The sequence below is a fragment of the Acanthochromis polyacanthus genome, chromosome 6 (assembly GCF_021347895.1).
Source record: "Acanthochromis polyacanthus isolate Apoly-LR-REF ecotype Palm Island chromosome 6, KAUST_Apoly_ChrSc, whole genome shotgun sequence".
NCBI lineage: Eukaryota > Metazoa > Chordata > Actinopteri > Pomacentridae > Acanthochromis > Acanthochromis polyacanthus.
In genome coordinates this window covers 4,239,097-4,249,367 of record NC_067118.1, presented here as the reverse complement: position 1 = coordinate 4,249,367, position 10,271 = coordinate 4,239,097, and the positions used below count along the sequence as shown (strand labels likewise).

At 40.3% G+C, this 10,271-nt stretch overlaps 1 long non-coding RNA gene across 1 annotated transcript in view; it reads right to left on the bottom strand.

Moving 5' to 3' along the window:
- The window catches only part of LOC127534526 (uncharacterized), a 308,994-nt gene that overhangs the window by 143,540 nt on the left and 155,183 nt on the right, over positions 1 to 10,271 (bottom strand). The gene's annotated exons all lie outside the window — the stretch shown is intronic.

Genomic DNA, 10,271 nt, shown 5'->3' with positions numbered 1-10,271 from the left:
TGATTAGTTCAAACTCTGAGGAGTTAATGTGGAACCAGATTACAAAAAGACCAGAAACAGCTGCAAAGAGACATAAAACTACCACAAAGAGACAAGAAGAGACACAAAATAACCACAAAGAGACAAGAATAGGTACAAAACAACCACAAAGAAACAAAAATAGGTACAAAACAACCACAAAGAAACACAAAATTACCACAAAGAGACAAAAATAGACACAAAACAACCACAAAGAGATACAAAACAACCACAAAGAGACAAGAAGAGGCAAAAAATAACCACAAAGAGACAAAAAGAGATACAAAACAATCACAAAGAAACAAGAAGAGATACAAAACAATCACAAAGAAACAAGAAGAGATACAAAACAACCAGAAAGAGACAAGAAGAGACACAAAATAACCACAAAGAGACACAAAACAACCACAAAGAGACATGAAAAGTCTCAGCGATTGGTATTTTTTAAGTGAAAGTCTTACAAATTTGAAAGATTTTTCACATGAGATTGGTCTGTAGTATTCAAAATAAACTAGTATCAGAGACATTATTACTGTCACACAAATAGTTAACAATAACAAAACTATCTGATTCCTTCTGATGACCCCTCTAGTTTTTGTTCTCTTTTAGCTCTGGTTTTAGTCTCCACCAGCGCCTCAGTTGAATTTCTATCTGCTGAAAGATTCGCTGTTCGTTCAGCAGCTGCTCTTTGTTCGTGTTCGGAGGTTTTTATTCTGAACTGAGCTGTGAGTGGTTTCTGGATGATAAAACTGCATCTTACGTACACACAGACACACACATAAACAAACAGATGTGTTGGACATCAGACAAGCCTCAGAGAAGTAGGAATAAATAAAGACAGAAACACAGAGAATTTGTTCTGCTCTGCGGCTTCGATCTCGTAAACTCAGGATTTAACTACCAGCTGCACGCTCACACGTGTTTTCACTTCAGAGGACATCACTGTGACTTACACTTTCCTCTCAGAGACTCGCTCTAACCTTGAACCCAGATCGATGTGTTACTTTCTTGTGAATTGTTTTTGTCACTAAAATAAAGTCGAGTCCTCACAGTCTAAGTGTGTGGACAGGTCTGGCCCCCATGACATCAGTGTTAAAACACATGCATAAAGTTGGGATTCAACCACTTTGACTTGCATTAATTTGCTGCAAACTTAAACTGTCTCTACACTGAGTTTAATACTTTACACTGTGGAGACGGTCCTCATAAGGGAGGCAGGTCCCCAAAAGGTGAATGTGCAAAGAGGTCCCAAAAACATCGCTAAAAAAAAACTCACCTATGCAAACATTCTGAGGACCTCGCATTCACTTCCAGTCATTTCATGGAGAATTAAACACAGCCTTCACTGAAGTTCAATGATTTACACTGTAGTCCTCGTAAGGAAGGCACGGGGAACACTGGGAACAAACACTGGGAACAAACACTGGGAACAAACACTGGAAACAAACACTGGGAACAAACACTGGAAACAAACACTGGGAACAAACACTGGGAACAAACACTGGAAACAAACACTGGGAACAAACACTGGAAACAAACACTGGGAACAAACACTGGGAACAAACACTGGAAACAAACACTGGGAGTCCTGGAAACACTGGGAACAACACTGGGAACAAACACTGGGAACAAACACTGGAAACAAACACTGGGAACAAACACTGGGAACAAACACTGGGAGTCCTGGAAACACTGGGAACAAACACTGCACTGGGAACAAACACTGGGAACAAACACTGGAACAAACACTGGAAACAAACACTGGGAACAAACACTGGGAACAAACACTGGGAACAAACAATGGAAACAAACACTGGGAACAAACACTGGGAACAAACACTGGGAACAAACACTGGAAACAAACACTGGGAACAAACACTGGAAACAAACACTGGAAACAAACACTGGGAGTCCTGGAAACACTGGGAACAAACACTGGGAACAAACACTGGGAACAAACACTGGGAACAAACAATGGAAACAAACACTGGGAACAAACACTGGAAACAAACACTGGGAACAAAACACTGGGAACAAACACTGGAAACAAACACTGGGAACAAACACTGGGAACAAACACTGGAAACAAACACTGGGAGTCCTGGAAACACTGGGAACAAACACTGGGAACAAACACTGGAAACAAACACTGGAAACAAACACTGGGAGTCCTGGAAACACTGGGAACAAACACTGGGAACAAACACTGGGAACAAACACTGGAAACAAACACTGGGAACAAACACTGGGAACAAACACTGGGAGTCCTGGAAACACTGGGAACAAACACTGGGAACAAACACTGGAAACAAACACTGGGAACAAACACTGGGAACAAACACTGGAAACAAACACTGGGAACAAACACTGGGAACAAACACTGGAAACAAACACTGGGAGTCCTGGAAACACTGGGAACAAACACTGGGAACAAACACTGGAAACAAACACTGGGAACAAACACTGGGAACAAACACTGGGAAAAAACACTGGGAACAAACACTGGAAACAAACACTGGGAACAAACACTGGAAACAAACACTGGGAACAAACACTGGGAACAAACACTGGAAACAAACACTGGGAACAAACACTGGGAACAAACACTGGAAACAAACACTGGGAGTCCTGGAAACACTGGGAACAAACACTGGGAACAAACACTGGGAACAAACACTGGAAACAAACACTGGGAACAAACACTGGGAACAAACACTGGGAGTCCTGGAAACACTGGGTACAAACACTGGGAACAAACACTGGAAACAAACACTGGGAACAAACACTGGGAACAAACACTGGAAACAAACACTGGGAACAAACACTGGGAACAAACACTGGAAACAAACACTGGGAGTCCTGGAAACACTGGGAACAAACACTGGGAACAAACACTGGAAACAAACACTGGGAACAAACACTGGGAACAAACACTGGGAACAAACAATGGAAACAAACACTGGCAACAAACACTGGGAACAAACACTGGGAACAAACACTGGAAACAAACACTGGGAACAAACACTGGAAACAAACACTGGGAACAAACACTGGGAACAAACACTGGAAACAAACACTGGGAACAAACACTGGGAACAAACACTGGAAACAAACACTGGGAGTCCTGGAAACACTGGGAACAAACACTGGGAACAAACACTGGGAACAAACACTGGAAACAAACACTGGAAACAAACACTGGGAGTCCTGAAAACACTGGGAACAAACACTGGGAACAAACACTGGGAACAAACACTGGAAACAAACACTGGGAACAAACACTGGGAACAAACACTGGGAGTGCTGGAAACACTGGGAACAAACACTGGGAACAAACACTGGAAACAAACACTGGGAACAAACACTGGGAACAAACACTGGAAACAAACACTGGGAGTCCTGGAAACACTGGGAACAAACACTGGGAACAAACACTGGAAACAAACACTGGGAACAAACACTGGGAACAAACACTGGGAACAAACACTGGGAACAAACAATGGAAACAAACACTGGAAACAAACACTGGGAACAAACAATGGAAACAAACACTGGGAACAAACACTGGGAACAAACACTGGGAACAAACAATGGAAACAAACACTGGGAACAAACACTGGAAACAAACACTGGGAACAAACACTGGAGTCCTGGAAACACTGGGAACAAACACTGGGAACAAACACTTTGAACACTGGGAAGAGACACTGGAAACACTCGACACTCTGAGAAACAAATAGCAGAAACACTGGGAACAAACACTGGGAACAAACACTGGGAACAAGCGCTGGTAATCCTGGAACAATGGGAAGAAACAACAACAACAAGCAAATATTATCAAATTCCTGTAGAGGGTGATTATTTCAAACACATTTTATCACTTAAAATTCCTCAGATTTGCTTCTCTGACTTTCTTTTGAAATATTTTTTACCTCTCTTGGTTTATGTTCCTGCAACATGAGGTACACCCCCCCCCCCCACACACACACACACACACACTGTTATGCATGCTGCTGACTGTTTCATGCCAACTTGAAAAGATTAAGGGGCGATCAGCATCAATTTACACTGAACAAAGAGAGAGAGAGAGAGAGAGAGAGAGCAGAGAGGGGGGAGGGAGAGAACAACAACAGGTGAGTCCAGGTGAGGACAAACAGTTTCTCTGTAGTAATTTCACAGCTAATTTTCAGGATTTCTCCAAAGTTCAACACAAGCCTTTGATTTCTACAAACCTCTTCATCCAAACACCCTCAGCCATCTCATCTCAGGAAAGAAAGGAAAATAATGAAAGGAGACAGAAAGAGAAGGGAAACAAACAAAAGGAAACAAACAATAGAAAACAACATAAAGTAAAATGAGCGTCCAGGAAACGGTGAAGACAAACTCAGACGATGATCAGAGACTTCGACCTTCAAGTGGCTTCAATTAGGAAAATTACAGAGAAAAGAGAAACCAGAACTGTCAGCTGATTACAGAGAGAAGAAGAAACGTCAGACTGGACCTGAACCACGAGGACGACCACTGGGAACACTGGCAACACTGGGAACACTAGGAACACTGGAAACTCTGAGGAACACTGGAAACTCTGAGGAACAAACACTGGGAACAAACACTAGGAACACTGGGAATAAACACTGGGAACACTGGGAACAAACACTGGGGACACTGGGAAAACAACATTGGAAATCCTGGAAACAAACACTGGGAACACTGAAAACTGTGAGGAACACTGGAAACGCTGAGGAACAAACACTGGGAACAAACGCTAGGAACACTGGGAACACTGGGAACAAACACTGGGAACACTGGGAGCAAACATTCGGAACACTGTGAACAAACACTGGGAACACTCAGAACAAATATTGGTAACACTGGGAACAAACATTGGGAACACTGGGAACAAACACTGGGAACAAACATTGGCAACACTAGGAACAAACACTAGGAACACTGGGAACAAATATTGGTAACACTGGGAACAAACATTGGGAACACTGGGAACAAACATTGGGAACACTGGGAACAAACACTGGGAACATTGGGAAAACCGGGAACAAACACTGGGAACAAACATTGGGAACACTGGGAACAAACATTGGGAACACTGGGAACAAACACTGGGAACAAACACTGGGAACACTGGGAACAAACACTGGGAACACTGGGAACAAACATTGGGAACACTGGGAACAAATATTGGGAACACTGGGAACAAACATTGGGAACACTGGGAACAAACATTGGGAACACTGGGAACAAACACTGGGAACATTGGGAAAACCGGGAACAAACACTGGGAACAAACATTGGGAACACTGGGAACAAACATTGGGAACACTGGGAACAAACACTGGGAACAAACACTGGGAACACTGGGAACAAACACTGGGAACACTGGGAACAAACACTGGGAACAAACCCTGCATTTGCAAACAACAATAACATAACAGCAAGTAAATAATTAACAAATTCCTATACAAGGTGAATATTTCTAACAAATGTAATCACTTAAAATTCCCCAGATTTGCTCTTCTTGCTTTTTAAAAAACACATTTTTCTTCCTGGAATAATTCCCTGTCAGCGTTTACTGTGACGAACCAAACATCAGGTCAGATTCTTTACATGTGAAAACCTGTTTAGAAATAAGACAGAATCTGGTTCTGACATCAGAGTGAATCATGTTTCTGGCTGCAGACTTTAAGGCCTGATGAACATGAAGATGAAGGTTTGAAAGCTGCTGTTTTTGCCTATTTTCCGAATTTGTCTGGAAGGTCGACCAAAAACAGACCCAAGCTGAGTGTCAGACTGCTTTACGATGCCTCAGTCGGGTTCTCCTGGTTCCGTCTGAAGGTTCCTGTTCTCCTGCGGTGGAAACTCACCTATTGTGAGACAGTTTGAAGAGAACAGCAGCCGACTGACTCATCAGGATGTGACTAATCTGTAATCACACACTTATTCTGAGCTTCACAGTTCTGCTGCAGATCCAGAGTTTCACTCATTTAAGGGAAATCTGTTCTTTCTCCTACGTTCACACCACTGTTCAAAACTTTAGGGTCTCATAGAAATGTCCTTATTATTGAAAGAAAAGCAGTTTTAATGAATGATAAATCCAGTGTAGACATAGTTAATGTGGTAAATGACTATTCTAGCTGGAAACTGCTGATTTTTAATGGAATATTTCCATAGGGGTACAGAGGTAAATCCTGTTAGCTTCTTTAAGCTCCTGTTAGCTTCGTTTTTCTCCAGTTATGTTCTTTTAGATCCTGTTAGCTTCGTTTTTCTCCTGTTAGGTTCTTTTAGCTCCTGTTAGCTTCGTTTTTCTCCTGTTATGTTCTTTAAGCTCCTGTTAGCTTCGTTTTTCTCCTGTTATGTTCTATTAGCTCCTGTTAGCTTCATTTTTCTCCTGTTAGGTTCTTTAAGCTCCTGTTAGCTTCATTTTTCTCCTGTTAGCTTCTTTAAGCTCCTGTTAGCTTCGTTTTTCTCCTGTTATGTTCTTTAAGCTCCTGTTAGCTTCGTTTTTCTCCTGTTATGTTCTATTAGCTCCTGTTAGCTTCGTTTTTCTCCTGTTAGGTTCTTTTAACTCCTGTTAGCTTTTTCATTTCCAGCAACCATCACTCCTGTGTTCTAATGCTACATTGTGTTAGCTAATGGTGCTGAAAGGCTCATTGATGATTAGAAAACCCTTGTGCAGTTATGTTAGCACATGGATAAAAGTGGGAGTTTATCTGGATGAACATGGAATTGTCTGGGTGAACCCAAACTAACGGTGTATGCGACCACCTCAGTTACTTTTAGGTTCACAATAATAAAACATACAGTCAGCTAAAGAATCATGATGTATTTTTATTGGTCTTTTAAAGTCATTGAAATAATGCACATTTTCAAAAGTGTATTTAATATTGTTTTTATGCCATTACTCATAGCTTATAGAACACATTGTGGTTTTTCTGCTCTAAGTAAAAGATCTAAATTTTCCTGTATAAAGCCACATTAAATATTATATTATTGTTGAATCAAAGTCAGAACCACAGCTTCCTTTGTTTTCAATAGATTTATTTTTATAATGTGCAGATTTTATATGTATGAGTAAAATATTAATTTAATTACATTAAAGTTCTTCTTTTCATTTTAAATTCTGACTTTGAACTAAGGATTCTGACTACTGAAAAAAATAATCTTTTGTATTTTTATTTTGACACATTATTTTTGACTTCCTTCCTACCTGATAATGCCAAGAAAAAAGTCAGAACCCTGATGTTTAAACTCTTCAACAGTTAGCTCCTTTCAGTTCCTATTAGCTCTAGTTAGCACCTTTTAGCTACTATTACCTTCTGTTAGCTGCAGTTAGCTCCTATTAGCTCCTCATGAATCCTGTTCTTTCCTATTAGCTCCAGTTTGAACATTTTAGCTCTTTTAATGTCTGTTAGCTTCCATTAGACTCTGTTAGGTCTTTTTTTTTTTTTTTACCTCCCATTAGCCCCTGTTAGCTCCTTTTATCTCCTATTAACTCCTTTTTGCTCCTGCTCACTCCTTTTAGCTCCTCTTAGCTCCAGTTAGCACTATAACAGTTCCTGTTAGTGTCTGTTAGCGTCTATTAGCCTCAATTAGCTCCTATGAGCTCCTGTTAGCTTCTTTTAGCTCCTGTTCTCTCATTTTTGCTCCTGCAACTCATTTTAACTCTTGTTAGCTTATTTCAGCTCCTGTTAGCTTGCTTTTGCCCCTGTTAGCTCCTTTTAGCTCACGTAAGCTCGTTTTTGCACTTGTTAGCTCCTGATAGCTTCTCTGAGCTCCTATTAGCTCCTCTTGCTCTTGTTAGATTTTTTTTTAGCTCCTGTTAGCTTCTTTTAGCTCCTGTTAGCTCCTTTTGCTCTTGTTAGCTTCTTTTAGCTCCTGTTAGCTTCTTGTAGCTCCTGTTAGCTTGTGCTATCATGGAGCTGCATCTGAACTTTAGGGCACATTTCTTTGCTTTTTGACCTTTTCATATTTCATTTCCTGGTGTTAGCTTCTCGTGGCTAATTTAGCTTCCTGAGCTTCAACTCTAAGAAGTCATAAAACTGAGTTTAAAGTAAAAAAAATCTCAAAAAGTGAATAATATTCTGTATTTGTGGATGTTAACTGTCTCTCAGACATCATCGTCCTCCAGAGTCGATGTTTTCATTCCACAGTTGTACAGAAAGTGAGTCTGGAATAAAATGTGTTAAGGCTAAAGACCGTATAAAACATATTTTTTGAAATGGAAAACCATTATTTTATGTGTCAAAAAGTAAAAACATGGAGGTTTCAGTATGTTTTTTTTGCATCTGGACCACATTAAACCAGGTTCAGACCAAAATCCCTGATGCTAAGATGGTTAGATCTGGAATTAACCATCGCACAAAGGATAAAGACTACAGCAAACATTATATTTGATGTGGAAAACCATTATTTTTTGTAAGTTTTACTGGATTCTTTCTCTAGCTCCTGTTAGCTTTTTATTATTATTATTTTTAGCTCATGTTAGCTTATTTTAACCATAGACATATATAGGTAGACGCCTCATAGGCTGTCGAGAGACGTGCTTACAGCGCCGCCATCTTGGACCGGGGCCAGCCGAGGCAGCGGTGCATAGAAGTCTATGGAGGAGAGAGGTACTGCTGAATCTAAAAGTGGAATTATTCGCTGAATTTTGAACCGATTGCCAAACTGTTTGATTTTTAGAAACATCACACGTGTAGCTACTATACAAAGTGCTGGGATATTTTTTTACAATGCTGGTTTTGCCACTCAACACTTAGATGCCTTACTTCTGTTCAGCCTATGGATGCTCTAATGAGCGCTGTAAGGAAACAAGAGCATGTGGGATTACTTTTCACATGTAAGCTGTATGTAAGGAATAATATATTGTTAGCAGGTTGTCATAGCTAGAGTGAAATAAACGCCGAGAAGACGGATAGAACCCCTCAGCTCCGTGTCTGGCTTCTACCCATGATCTAACCAGCTCTGCATCATCCTGTGTATTATTCAGCTGCTTACCGGTGAAATAACTAATCTGAGACATTTTTTTGTTTAAAATTCGATGTTATGAATCTAGCGTTCCTAGCAACTTACTGCAGTAATTGGTGGGTTAGAATACAGCATCTGATTGATCTAATAGCCCTGATTTATGATGGAACTATTTTTGTTGTAGACAATTCTTTATCTCAGCTACTTTTCTCACATGTTTAAGCTTTCCCAAAGAACGTGATTTATACACGTGATATAATAGTAATAATAACAGTAATAATAATGATAAAAATAATAGTAATAATAGCAGTAATAATAGTAATAATTGATATAATATTAAGAGTAGTAATAATAATAATTATTATTATTAACAGTAGTAATAATAGCAGTATGGCAAAACCTGCATTGTAAAAAAATATCCGAGCACCTTGTATAGTAGCTACAAGTGTGACGTTTCTAAAAATCAAACAGTTTGGCAATCGGTTCAAAATTCGGCGAATAATTCCACTTTTAGATTCAGCAATACTTCTCTCCTCCATAGACTTCTATGCACCGCTGCCTCGGCTGGCCCCGGTCCAAGATGGCGGCGCTGCAGGCACATCGCTCGAGTGGGCAGCCGCAGTCAATGAGGCGTCTACGTATATATGTCTATGGTTTTAACTCCTGTCATTTTAGCCCCTGTTAGCACATTTTCGTTCCTGTTAGCTTCTTTTAGCTCCTTTTAACTCTTATTAGCTTCTTTTAGCTTTTGTTACTGCCTTCCAACTCTTGTTAGTTTCTTTTAGCTCCTTTTAGCTTCTTTTAACTCATGTTAGCTCGTTTTTGCTCATGTTAGCCCGTGTTAGCTCCCGTTAGTGCATTTTTACTCTTATTAGCTTCTTTAAGCTGCTTCTTTAAGCTTAAATTTGGAATTAACCTTCATATAAAGGATAAAGACTATAAAACCATTATTTTTGGCAAGCTTTACTGGTTCTCCACCCATAATCCACCTGTGCTTCATTCAGCTGCCAGTTGTTTATTTAAACCTCAGACAGAACCAGCTGCAGGTTCTCCAGAGGTTCATCTTCTGGTTCTCCTGATGACTCTCAGCTGATTGCAGCAGTTTTACATGAATCTGTTTGTTCTCATGTCTGTCAGCATCCGTCTGGTTTCCCTCCTCACCCTCCTCCCCGCTCTCTGGTGCTTTACATGCCTCTCCTCTCCTCCTCCCTCTGTCTCCATACCTTTATATTTCATATTTTATGTCTCTAACTCTCCTGCAGCGTCTCTCT